General features: G+C 39.3%; 1 long non-coding RNA gene across 1 annotated transcript; it reads left to right on the forward strand.

The window, feature by feature from the left end:
• The first annotated feature begins 966 nt into the window (after positions 1 to 966).
• LOC121062227 lies at positions 967 to 12,461 on the forward strand. The gene is made up of 3 exons (XR_005815478.1): positions 967 to 977; positions 2,817 to 2,819; positions 12,176 to 12,461. It is a non-coding gene; the product is annotated as an uncharacterized LOC121062227 (long non-coding RNA).
• The last annotated feature ends 1,766 nt before the right edge of the window (positions 12,462 to 14,227 follow it).

Raw genomic sequence — 14,227 nt, forward strand, 5'->3', positions numbered from 1 at the left:
CTTAGAACTATAACAGCAAAAACTTTTGGCTGTGTGGAACCTATGTTGCTGGGACTTTGATTGTTTCAGAAATACTTGCTTCTTAACAGGGAACTGACCAACCTTCATCTCATGTTAACCCCTTGAAAGGTAAAACAGCTGACTGTAATCTTCTAGTGCAGTTTTATGGAAACCTTTTACATTTCTTTGTGTTGTAGAAACTGCTTCATTTCATTTTATGTATTGATTTTGCCATGAGAAAGAAGAGGAGTCCTTAAAGTTTGAGCGAAACAAATAGTCTGTGGACTTTATTTTACTTGTTCAAAGCAAGAGCAAAGCCATTCAAAGCACTTAAACAGGATTGTATTTAGTATTATCTTTGTCTCAGCTGATCACCTGAAGTCACACGCGCCTCTTTTTCTGTATTTATGTTAACATTTAGTCATCTCTGCTAAAAGAAGTTCACGTGCTTTCCATCCTCTTCCCTCCCTCCCCCTGCCTTACAGGCACTGTGTTGCTTTTCTGACTTTTCCTTCTCTACCTCCCGCAGTGGACTAGTCTTCTTTTTCAGAATGTTCTTCCCGGAAGGCTTCTGTGCATGTTCTCAAGTGTAAGCAACAACATAAATCTAAGTACTGCTAGCTGTTCAGCACTTGACTGCTCTGCAGATATTTCAGGACAATTTTTTGGCATGTGATGATTCCAGATCTGTGTTTAAGCTTTCAGAATTAATGAGAAGCATTACACGTTGTTTTTTTGTTTTGTTTTGTTTTTGTTTTTTGTTTTTCAGACAAGAAAAGGAAGGAAAGAAAACAACTTAAGGAATGCATACTTAGTTGTAAGGTGGAGAATGACATAAGTGGTTGTGTACCAGTTATTATTTCATGCTTAATCCACTGTATTGGTTCTCAGAACCACGTTCTTTATCACCAGTTGTAATGCTTTTGTGCTCTGAGTACATACGGTGTGTGTGTATTGCTTCTGCATGCCAAGCAGTAGTGCATGTTTCAGTCTTTCAGATAAAAAGAGTTCTTACAGGCCAAATTCAGGAAACGGGCTGCAATCTCAGCTGACTGCGGTAGTGATCAGGAGGAGAGGTATGACTGCACTTCACTTGGAAATGTGACAGAAAGCCTGTGCAAGCCGATGAAGGCAATTGTCAGTATTAACTTGAGTTACATGTAGTCTTCTATCAGAAAGTAGTTCCTCTCCTCTTTTCTTGCTATTTTACAAATCCACTTTTTCTTGCTAACATTTTTTTCAGCTGCCAAATAGGTTTCTACATCCACAGTGTATTTGACACTGCAGAATTTCAGATGCTGTGTTCTTCAGGAATGTATTCATATTTATGGGAAAAATAAAGTGCAATTTTTCATTACTTCTAGATAATTCAGTATGAAACCTACAACATTGTCACTCAATGTCTTGAATGTTATTGATATAAATGATGACAGTTTGCTGTTTTTTACTTGCAGTTATTAGAGAAACTGAAAACAGTAAATTGGTTATGGCAGTGCCAGATACCTGCATCAGAATATCTCATTTTAAACTCTCTATCACTAAGGCAAGATAGTAGAAGAAAAGAGTTCTCAGAAACTTAACTGTGTTCTACTTTCTTTAAAGGTATTCACCCTCAAATTGTAGAATAAGGCAGCGGCTAGACCAAAGAATGTGGCTGGTTTCCAAATAAGCCAGGCTTCAAGAACAGCTCAGGGACCAGCCTAATCCTATTGGATACCAGTTTGTCCGCAGTGATGAATGTCATTATAGCCCAGCAATGTCCTTCTTGTTGAATGAAGGCAGTGTCCTAAGGAAAGAAGCAACAGCTGGTTGTGATAATGTCATCTTCAAGTACTAGCTAGAAATGTTAAAGGATTTCCAAAAGGATGTGGGGTACTGGTCCTCCGTAAGAGCATTACTGTGACTTTGCACTGAAAGAATGGAATTTCAGGTCATATCAGCAGGAGAAGTTTTCATGAAAGCTGAATACAGAATGCAATTAGAACAGTAAATATAACATTTGGTACTCGATATAAAACCTTATTTCTTAATATCTTGCTCTGATAATGTCAAGCATTTCTGTTCAGAATAAAAATGTAATAGCTTTTAAGTTATAACTTTTAAAAAATGTAAGTCTTTTTAGGGAGAGAAGAGTGAAATACAGCACAGTATTTGAGTTATCTGGTGGTAGAAAAACTTAAATTTATTTACCTGTGAGAAAAGGGTGAAAAGGACTTATAAATAGTACTTCTGATTTCAGATCCAATTCTCTGTATTATAGTCCTAAAAGGAACAGAATGCCAGCAGCAATGACAGCAAATGGGAGGCTAAGGGCAGCCTGACACTGGAACTTTTTAAAGTTCAATAGAAGAGGCAGAAGTTTCCTACAAATAAACTTCTGGTATAAATGTACATGTAGCAAAATTCTGTGCATATTTCACACACAAAATTCTGTATATTCCTGCTTAATCCTTTTTCCTTAAGGATTTTTTTTCCATATGGATTTTCTAACAGGGCAAAACCGTAGCATGTTCCTGTTAGAATCTGTCCTGCTTTTGTTTCTTAGGCTAAGCAAACCCACTTCTCATCCTCTCTAGGGACTGATACGTGCTCTAGCCCCCTGACCACCTTGGCAGCCTGACTGCTGGATGTGCTCCATTGTGTCAGTGGCTTTCTTGTGCTAGGGAACTCAAAAAGGATGCAGCACTCTTTGCAGCCTCACAAGCACTGAAACAGAAGAAGGGATGGCTTTTTTTGGACCTGCTTCCTGATCTCTAATGGAGCCTGTTGTATGGTTAACCACCTTCACTGCAGACACAGCTCTGACTCATATTCAGTGTGTCCACCAGGGCAGGTGGGACTTGGCAATGTTGGCCCCCAGCCCATACTGTTGCATGGGAGTATTTCTGTTAAGATGAAATACTTTGCATTTACCCTTATTAAGCTTAAGAAGGTTTCTCTCAGCCTGTGCTGAGCCTGTTGTGGTACCAGTTCTCTAAGATACTGACCCCTTGCTTTCTTTGTCTTTCCCCTTTACCTCGCAGTCTGTGGTTACATCTCCCCTGCTTGCCCATTATCTATGCTATCAGTATTCTCTTCCTCAGAGGGAATCTAGTTAGGCAGGCATGACTTGCTACCGGTAGACCCATGTTGTCTGTCCCCACTCACTTTCTCCTTCGTGTGCCTGGATATGGCTTCAAGAAGGGTTAGCTCCATCCTTCTCTAGGACAGAGGTCAGGCTGCCCTGTCTGTAGCTGCCTGGATCCTCCTCCTTGAGGGTGGGTGTGAAGCCTTCATCCAGTCGTCAGAAACATCCCCTGATCATCACAACCTTTCCAACACCAGAGAGTGGCCTTGCAAAAGCATCAGCCTGCTCACTTCAGCACCCTCAGCAGCACCCTGACGGGTCCCATGGAGATGTACATGTCTGTAGGGTTAAGTACCCCGTTTTGCACCAGGTGGAGCTGGTAAATCTGATCTCAGTACGAAAGGTGCTTAAAGCTTGTAAAGTATTGCTTAAAGTGCTACTGGAGATGATGCTGTCATATAAAAGCAAAACCACACAGGTGACATAGTACCTGGTACCAAGTGGGAGCTGGCTCCTCTGGGTCGGTGATTGCCCTCAAAAAACAGCCCACTGACCCAGGCCTTTTTGCCTGCCTAGGCACCCACTGGACCCAAGTAGATCCTAAATGAGCTACCATCCGAGCTCCTGAAGCTCAGAGTTGTGATTCTGCTGCCATGCTCACTTCTCAAAGCATGTTAAACCACGCAGTCTCAGTATTGCTCAGCCAGGACAGCCCTCAGCTCTGCCATGTTTAGGTCTGTCTTGTTTACGAGTGGCAGGCCCTGCCGAGCGCCTCCTGTCACCCCCTCATGGATCACCTGCCTCCTTCGGTATCTGTATGGCTGGTGTAAGCTGCAAGTTATTTAGGGGAAGGTTTTTATATCATAATACAACTTATCATTAATGTTAGGTTTAAAACAGTTTAATAATTTTTGCTGTATTGCAGTGTGAGTGATAGAAGAAAGTAAGTTGTTTGGCTGGACAATATTAAAAAACATTGGCAACATACAGCCTATTGTTTTATGGTATATGAATAAAAAACAACCTAACTTTTACACTATTTTCAAGGACAAAACTCAATGATTTCAACAAAGTTCTGGGAATATGAAAAGGGGCAAGATGTAGACAAATATCATCTGCATCAAAAATACAGCCTGGCTGTTTGAGCATCTGAAAGAGATGTTCATGGGAGGAGTGATGGACCTGAAGTCTTTCTTAGGGCAAGGGTAATACCTGATTTCCTGGGGAAGTTCTTGTAAGAACATTGTGCCAAAGAAAAAGAAATCTGCCTCAACTAGCATTTAATTTTCAGCCCCATTAAGCACCTCATCTCTAGATGGTCGTGGGAGCTTGGAGACATTCAGTATTTAATGGTGGCTAAATAAGTATCTCCCTGCTGAGCTATCTGGCCTTTACAGAGGCACCTAACTCCTTGTGCAGGCTGAGTGGGGAGCCTGTGCAGTTAACCTAGCTGGCATGGACCACCCTGACATGTTACGCAAATTCTTTGTTTGTGTCTTTCTTTGGAATTCTGTCCTTGGATGAGAACAGCCTTCACAACAGGGAAAAAAGAAGCAGATTATTATTTCTGCATAACGGGTCAAGGGCTTTCTTTAGTGATGTTGATAATTACAGGACAAGTATGAGGCAATGGTAGCATTAACTCCTGCAGATAACAGTCTGATCTTGAACTACTGTCAGAATCACAGACTTCATAAAACATTCTTCTGGTTTAAAAAAAAATCTTAAAACTTTGAGGTGAAAATATGTGTAAGTACAAAGAATCTGTGATGAGAAAGATTGTGATGTATGGTCATTATAAGGAAATGTTCTATGCTAACAGCACTGAGGAAATAACTGTAATTACAGGCTAAATGTTCACAACTGACTTTTCTGCATGTCAGGCAATTTCATTTAATATTTACAATTACAATGCAATCACCATTTAACAAATGCGTACTATATATAAAATACAGGCAAGCATTATTGCTATTAAACCACAACTCTGGCATTTACTGTACAGAAAAACAGACTTGGAAACCTCAGTCATGCTGGCTATCTAAACACAAGCTTACGTAATTTACCCCCAGTAATGGCTGTTAGTGTTGTTGCCCTCATGCAGTTTCTCCAAACTAGAAAATGTCATTAAATAGCAAGTGTAAATAAGGACCTACTTGTAATTTAAAGTATTCAAAAAGTCATTTAGTAGATACATTTTATGAAAACACATGTTATTGCCCAGGTCCTCTTATTTACATATTGAGAACAAAAAATGATGAAAAAAACCCTTGAGATGCCATGACTATGCCGCGGAGCATATGGACGGCAAGGACCTATATGAAATAAATGTTACAGTTGTCAAAAATATATGTCAAACTACAAAAGAACATTGAAGGAGGTTTTACTTTTTATTTCACCAGTCACTAGGAAAGCACATAGTCAGATACAAAGGTGACAGGCATGAACTGTGAAATACTGGAATGCGATCACATTTGATAATGCAGACAAAGCCAATTAAGGAGAAAAGCAGATGTTTTAGCTATAGGGTTTGTTGCTGTTCATGAAGGGAAATGAGTTTGACGTTACATGATGCTTTTAATAACTGCATTATCTTTTATTTATAACATTGTTTTCTAATACAATTTTTTTAGAGCACAGGCTAAAATTTTATTTAATGTAAAATAAGAGAAAACAGTGTAACTTTCCCCTATCTCCAGTATTGTCTGTAGTATTGGTACAGTGGAAGTCTAATGATGAGGGAGAGGAGTCTTGTGATACAAATGAGGTGACTATTGCTTTCCCAATTCCATTTAAAACTCTTTATTCAGTGATCATTCTACCTCTGCCCTTCAAAAAGCAGAAATGGGAATTTGTTTGATCTATTATATCTCCATAGTGGTCTTTATGAAGTTATTAACCAGTATATTAAGCTCTGGGAACATCTGTAAAAATTAAGAAGTGAAATAATTGTGAATATTCATAGGTAAGTATTATTTACATATATGTAATTACAGTTAATCAGTCTGCACAGACAGTAGCAAATGCACAAAATGAAGCATGGCTATGTATTTATCTATTGTTGTATATATATATATATTTAATAATAGTTTATTCTTGCACAACAGACAGATATGCTTCAACAGTACAGTATGAATTAATGGAGCTCTTACAAAACCACTGCCTTGTAGGTATGAATTTATTATTATTACTGCCTTTGCTGCCACTTCTTTGTAGAAGGAAGCCATCTTTAATTTATTTTTTTCAGCTGAAAATACGTGAAGTTGTGTGATATGAAAAAATATTAGTGTTTTGTATAATCTTGAACTAATTTAAATACACAGGTGAACATTATTCATGATGTCTTTATTTTGTGCAATGAACAGTTTTTAATCTAAAAATCCAATATTATGTCGTCAGTATAATTTACCACTTTAGATCTTCCTGAGAAATACAGTAAGTTTGTTCATATTGCGTTCAATCTACCAGAGATTTCAAAGTTCAAGAAACATGTTCTGTAATGGAAGTAAGCAAACCAAATTTTTATGGTGATGGAGGTGATAATATTTTGTGTTCTAGTGTTTTGCCAGCTAAGATTTTGTGTTGGTCTGGTGCTCAGAAGTTGTATGACTGTATTCCTGAATTAATTTGAGGAGTGTAAGAATTTGTAAGACAAGGAGGATTTATTAATGGAAAAAGGAAGTGTGGTTGGTGAGAATGTCAGTTATCTTAAAGGAAGTGTATTTCAGCAGGACATTTCTTTAGTTACATAGGAAAAAAAAAAGCAAAAGATTAAATAAAGCAACATTAAAAGATTATTCTCTTAAGCTTTATTTGCTTCTTTTAGTTTAGTTTGGTATCTACAGGAAAATGTATTTAAACTAAGGTTGCTGTTTTGGGCAAGGAAGCAATGTTCTTTACAGGTATGATGTATTAAACATTGTGCTAGTGGTGTCCACAGAGCAATCAGTAGCACAATTTTTACTGGGCCTGCTCACAGTAGAACACATCTACAACTACTCCTTAACACTTACATGGTAAACAAACTTTGCAAACGTTGCCAGTCAAAACTTAAGGATGCTGTGGGCGGTGTGGTTTTTTTTTTTTTTGACCATGCTGTCTCATCGAGCATATTTGCAACAAAAACTTGTGTGTTCATTCTATGGGAGAAGCTCATAAAACGTTCAGATGTCTGAGGTAACCTGATGCCATTGAGTCTCAGAAACTGAATCTATTTGTTTTTTATGAGAGATAGTTTCAGTGCAACTGCCCTATTTGTGAAATTGACACAGACTGACAAAATCAGTATAAATTATGTTATTGGCATACAGATGCTTAGACTGGTAATTTTTTTTGCCAGTATGCTGAACCCTAGTTAATAGATTACCCTTAAGATTTAGGTGGAGTTTGCCTGACTGAAAAAATAAAATAAATAAAATAAAAAGGACCTGGTCATTTTGTACGACACTTCTGCATTTGCAGATTTCTATTAGCCAGTATGACCATTGAAAGAAGCTATTAGACATTTCCTGCCCCCGTTTTCATGCTTGCACACCATCCTCTTTGTGCTGGGCTAAAAACAAGAAAAAAGAATCACCATAACGCAGCAGGGTTGCAAAACTACCTTTGGTAGCCGTTTTATCCTGATTTTAGCCTGGATCAGTTCCCTAAGGAACAAGGGAGGAAATGGTGCAGGGGTGGAAAGAAGCAGGGGGAGGGGGAGGGAGAGCTGCATAGACTGGTTTAAGGCGTGCAAGACCCCATCCGCAGACACAATTCTGCTGACGGATAGCAACAGGCATCCTTGGGACCAGCTGGAGGAAAAGAGGATGAAAATATAGGAAGTGGCCAAATGAAGAACTCAAGAGAAGGAAGCTGAGAAGTTCAGCTCTGGATATAACAGTGAGAAAGAGGCTACTGTGTCCTCTGTTTTCGTCCATGAATCAAACAATGGCTTTGTTAGGAGTCGTAAATAATAAACAAAAGGGGAGAGGAAAGAAAAGGGAAATTCTAAGCTCCCTGGGGCATTGAAAAAGAGTAAGCAATTGCAGAATGCCCAACTCAGCTGCAGGGGAAGCTAAAGAAGTAAATCATGTATATTTATACTGATTAAAGATACCAATGAGAATATCCAAAAATAATTGTGAGAAATTGCTTAATTTAAGGGGATTTAGTACCTACATTGTGTTTCCTGTTGGGATTTTCCTAGTCAAAAGAGAAAGGAAGACACATTGTTTTCATATAAGTATTCCATTGAACTTTAATTTTGTGTGTCTGAAAGCATTAAAGTATAGACTGCACTTCTGTGGATACGGGCACAAATAATGTCTGCGTGATAATAATGTCTATCGGTCTCTGAGAATTAGCAGCATGTTACCATGTTCTTTAAACAGACTTGATTGATGGTCGTAACTCCCATTTTTTACGGCAGAATTCGAGAGAGTACATAATACGAGTATTACTTAAGTGGAAGGAATTGTAGGTTTAGGTTTTGTGTAGGTTTTTTGTTTGTTTCTGATTTTTTTTCCTACAAAAGAAGAATAAAAAGCATTTCTCAGCAAATTTTGAACCCCATTCCACTCCTGCATGCCAGCTTGGGCAGCCCTAGTGGTAGGTAGCAGTTTGTCCATTTCTCCATTAGTTAGGGACATACCTTTCTTCTAGTTACGAGCATCCTAATTTCTGTAAGATGCATTTGTAAATAACCAGCTGGTTCTATTTGGTAGGCTCCTTAAGTCATTAGAGGACCATGCTGAATTTTGTGGCATTATTTACAACTGCGAATGGTGGCTGGGGGGTGGGAGGGAAGGATACTCAGTGCTGAGTTTTCCCCTGATGCTTTTCTAAACTATGCGTTTATCTGTTCTTCATTTTTCTAAGTATCTTCTCCAGCTGTGCAGTTATAATTCAACACTATCATGTACTGTCACTTCTGCATTAGTAAATACTTAGGACCTGCTGAGTGATTATGAAATAACCTCATAATGAAATGCAGCAAAGAGTTCTAATTAAATTTTAGAGTTGCTTAACAACAATTCTACTTAGAATGAGAATTTTCCAACCATGTATCCTAATGAGTTCTCAGAATACATTACTATAAATATATAAATGATATGGTAAACACAAAATGTGATTTTCCACACCTCCACTGTGGGGAAAACCATATGTAAACAAAATAAATTAATACACAAAATTACAAATATGAACTTATTTTGAAATACTAGGGGAACTACATGAATATTTTAGTAATCTTAGTTTTATAAACAAAAATACAGGAAGTCTGTACAGGCTGACACCAACGGCCTATGTAATTCAGTATCATATCAATGAAAACTCTAGTAGTGGATTTCTAGAGTAGCATTACAGACATAAGGAGCTTTTTCCTTGATTTTTTTTTTTTTCAGCTGTCTCTGACTCATGGACACCCTAAGCCTTTGCACTTACTGCTCACTGATAGAAATTTAGAAAACGCAATAACTGGTGTAAACCCACACTACAAGGTTTTGTGAATCTAAAACATTGTCTAAAAATATAGTTGTTGTACACCATCTTCCATTCAGAGGCTGTAAAACTTATATTCGATGAAGAAATATTTTGTCCATATCAAATGTGTTCCTAGTTTGCTGGCATTGCTATCTCTTTCTGTTACTACGCAGTCTGTTTTTTAAGATGTGATATGCACACAATCACTAGTAGAAGTACAGCTAATGCCCTAATCCACTCATGTTCCCATATCAATAGTTTGTTTTAAATCTTACAAAAAAACAAGAAACAAACCTCCACAAATTAGTTAATATATCTAAGCACAAAATCCAACTAATTTAAAATGCTAACTGAATATTTATAAGGAGTCTTAAATTAATTATGATAATATGAACTTAATACTTATCTGGAAATCATAGCAATGCTACGTGAAATGGTAATGACAGTATTCTGAAAGGTCTTTTTGAGAACTGTTAACTTCAATGATGGTAAATAGAGCCATTTTAAGGAAAATCTTCATTATATTAAAAATAAATATATAAATACAGAGAAATAGTTATATTAATAGTTATAATAGTTATATATAGTTATATATATAATACTTATATATGTGTGTCAGTCACACAGCTTTACGAAGAATTGAGTTCTCTATTTCAGTTTCTCATTTTCCTGTTGAGTATACAGTTAATACTTCTTTTCTCCTATTCTTTTTTCTTTACTATGTTTACTTGAAATATAAATTCATCAGGATTTGTACTCTCTCTTTTAGTTATGTGTTCTTTAACCCAAGTGTCTGAAGTTGTTGGTCCTGCTCTTGTTTGGGACATCATAGTACAAAACATAAACCAATGTTTTACCTGTAGTTCCCTCCAAACTTTGCTGTTTCCACAAGAAACCAAGTGGAATAAACTCTTTGGTCAGACAAAGCTCTTGTTCTGCCATTTGGTTTATTATCCTGAAGACAACTGGGACTGCTAATTTCACCAGATGGGGATTATCAGAGTCCAGTACTTTCCCATAATGTTCCCTACATGCCCCACGCTTTTCAGTGATGAATGAGAAGGCAATGGGAAGTTAGTGGGAGTACAGTAGGGATTTCTGCTCCAAGAAGCACATGACTGGCTATACCTTTATATATAACTATATAACTATATAACTATGTAACTATACCTTTTTTTTTACATCTCAAAAATATTGAGACTTTTTTGTTCACTTCCTGATACTCTTGCCTGAGGATGCATACTCTCAGACTTCCCTCCACAGTCACTTTCCTCCATAACCAGGGGTTGTCCCATTCTGCTTGTTAAATTATTTCATGTAGTCACACAACAGTGGGAATGGAGGCAGTACTGCCTTCTCACTTCAGTAAATTCGCTATACTTGTAGACACTTCTAGATATCTTGCAAAAACACAGACAAATTAAATGCAAGTAGGGTCTCCAGTGTTAACTTCACACACACATCACCCTTCCCTTTAACAGGCCTTCTGCCTTAACTGTACTGTGCATCATGTGTGCTGCCTCTCACAACTGAGATGATTGAGTAGGCCTTTCCCATAACTGCTGTTATTGGCTGTTGCTGGCACTCTGGCACTTAGCACAACATCTACACAGAGAGTTGTATTTGTTGTATGGATTTTTCCTACCCACTGAGTCACTGACCCCAGTGGAAAGAAAAGCATCTGCAGCAGCGAGGCCTGAAAGTACAGAGAAGGCAGGACTTAGAGGAAGCAAAAGTATCAAGGATGCAGCAAAACATGTTTTTATAAAGAGTAGTCCAAGGGCAGCGGACAGTCCTGAATTTCTGCGTACCTGAACAGAAGAACCGGAAACAAAAACATGTAGGGTGAGACAGGTAGACAGAGAAAAAGTGGAAATTTGGGGCAGGTGTGGAGGTATGCAGAGTCAAAAGGACAGGGCAGGTGAATTGAGAAGCTTTAGTAGATGTTGGCAAGGGTCTGAACATGAACTGTAGGGTGACAGTAGGTGGGCAGAAGCTGAAAGTTGGGATGCTGCTAACATGCAAAGCTGGAAATAAAGAAGCTTGATGGTACAGCAGAAAGGGACAGGCAGCTGGGCTGAAGATGTAGTGCCTGTGAGCACAGAGGTATGGCAGCTGGGGTCATATTAACATTTCTAAAATATTATTCAAGTCACTGGCAAAATAGGATGTTTTTTTCCATCTTCTCATAAATGGCTGAACCATTCTTGCTAAAATTTCTCTCAGTTTACCCTGGAGCAGGAATGATACTTGAATGGTTGAAGTGTGATTCAAAATGATCTGGGCAAATGGGATATACAGTTAAAAAAAGAAAAACAACAACAACAACAAAAACCACAACAGAATGAAAATCAGAAAGAACAAGTACAAGATAGTACACTTGAGGAGGAGCAATCAACTGCACAAATTAAGTATGAGCTGTAGCTGCTTAGAAAGTAGTTCTTCAGAAAAGCATTTATGGGTTGTAGTGGATCACAGAATGAGTGAGCCTCAGCCTCATGTGGCTGTCAAAAACATGTGAAAAACAAAGATGTAAGGGAAATATGAAAAATATTATAACCCGAAACCTATGACTGTGTTCAGTTTCGGGCCCCTCAGTACAAGAAGGACATCAAGACCTTGGAGCGTGTCCAGTGAAGGGCTACGAAGCTGGTGAGGGGCCTGGAGCACAAGTCCTGTGAGGAGTGTCTGGGGGAACTGGTGTTGTTTAGTCTAGAGGCTCAGGGGAGACCTTATGGCTCTTTACAGCTGCCTGAAAGAAAGGTGTGGGAACTGGGGGTCAGCCTCTTCTCACAGGTAACTAGCAATAAGACCAGAGGGAATGGCCTCAAGTTGTGCCAGCGGAGGTTCAGGTTGGAAATGAGGAGACATTTCTTCTCAGAAAGAGCAGTCAGGCATTGGAACGGGTTGCCCAGGGAGGTGGTGGCATCACTGCCCCTGGGGGTGTTTAAGGAAAGGTTGGATGTGGTGCTTAGGGACATGGTTTAGTGGGTGATATTGGTAGTTGGGTAATGGTTGGACTAGATGATCTTGAAGGTCTCTTCCAACCTTAATGATTCTGTGATTCTGTGGGGTAGTTTAGTCCCAGTAGGCAGTCCAGCACCACCCAGCCGCTCACTCACACTCCCCAGGTGGGACAGGGGAGAGAATCACAAAGGTGAAAGTGTGAGATCTCATGGGTTGAGAGGAAGACACTTCACTAGGCAAAGCAAAAGCCATGTGCAAAAGCAGAGCCAGACAAGGAATCCATTTGCCGCTTCCCACAGCAGGCAGGAGTTCAGCCACTTCCAGGAAAGCAGGGCTCATCATGTGGAACAGTTTCTTGGGAAGACAAATGCCATCATTCCCAATGTCCCCCCCTTCCTCCTTCCTTACCCCAGCTGTTATTGCTGAGCATGGCACCATATGCTATGGGATGTCCCCTGGGTCGCTGTAGTCAGCTGTGCTGGCTGTGTCCCCTCCCAACACCTTGTGCAGCATCAGCTGGCAGGGCAGCACGAGGAGCAGAGAAGACCTTGGTGCTGCGTAAGTGCTGCTCAGCAACAACTAAAACACCGGCATGTTATCACAACTGTTTTCATCACAAATCCAAAACACAGCACCACAGATATTGCTGTGAAGAAAATTAACTCCATCCCAACCATGAACAATACAACACATGAAATAATTCCCCACTGGTCAGCACTGCTGAATTTGTGAAGGTTTACTCAGACTGGATTTAGGGACTACACAAGATGTGAACCAAACAGTAAAAATCCAAACAAACAGCAGGAAAGATCATTGCTAGAGAAAATGTATTTGGAGAGCAAAGGTTGAAAGAAATCAGGTTGTTTACCTGAAAGAAGGCTGGAGGGAGCAATGGGAAAACATGATATTCTTCAAAAGAGCATAAGGTTATTACAGACAGAAGGTAATTAATCTGTTCCCCTTATCTGCAATAGGAAAAGAAATAGCAGGCTTAAATTAATGCAGAAAAGACTCAGGTTAGAAATGAGGAAAATATTATTAAAGGCACTATGTGCAGGGACCTCCAATAAGTGCATTATAAGCCTGGGGAGGTGTCAGGGGCCTATGTCCAGAAGGCCTTTAAGAACGGGTCAGACCAGGCTGGTCAGGAATGCCTTGAATACAGTTAGGTGTTTTGGAGCTGGTGAACAGAACTACATAACCTGGAGTCCCTTCACATATGTTTTCCTGACAGTGAAGTTTTAAGCAGCTGGGAAGATTTTTAGGATTAAAATTCACAGTGCTTCTCTGTTGAATGCCAATACTTGAAATTTTTCTAAAGCTGACCCAGGGGTGGATGGAGCTACAGCTAGAAATAATGGGCTTATCCAAACAGCTTGTTTTCGCCTCAATAAAAGCGATTGTGGTCTGCTAATGTCACCTCCACCTACACACTGTGATGCTGTCCTTTCTGCATATACCATTTCCAATAGTCAGTGCAGTTTTGCCTGTGGAGTCCTACTTATGCTTGGGACTTTTGCCGGCACAACCCTTGTCACGCAGCAGTTTTACCTCTTCACTCATAGCAGGCATGTCTGATGTAAGACTAGCTTCTTTGGGTAATGTTAACCACAGGATTGCAGCCTGTACTGCAAGAGCAATCAGCCAGAAATAGTAAAGAAGAAGTAGTCACTGTACCCGAGCAGGAAATTTTTGTGATATCCTGTCCTGAATATATAAAGAAGCTAACTGATG

The sequence above is a fragment of the Cygnus olor genome, chromosome Z (genome assembly GCF_009769625.2).
Source record: "Cygnus olor isolate bCygOlo1 chromosome Z, bCygOlo1.pri.v2, whole genome shotgun sequence".
In the NCBI taxonomy this organism is placed as follows: domain Eukaryota; kingdom Metazoa; phylum Chordata; class Aves; order Anseriformes; family Anatidae; genus Cygnus; species Cygnus olor.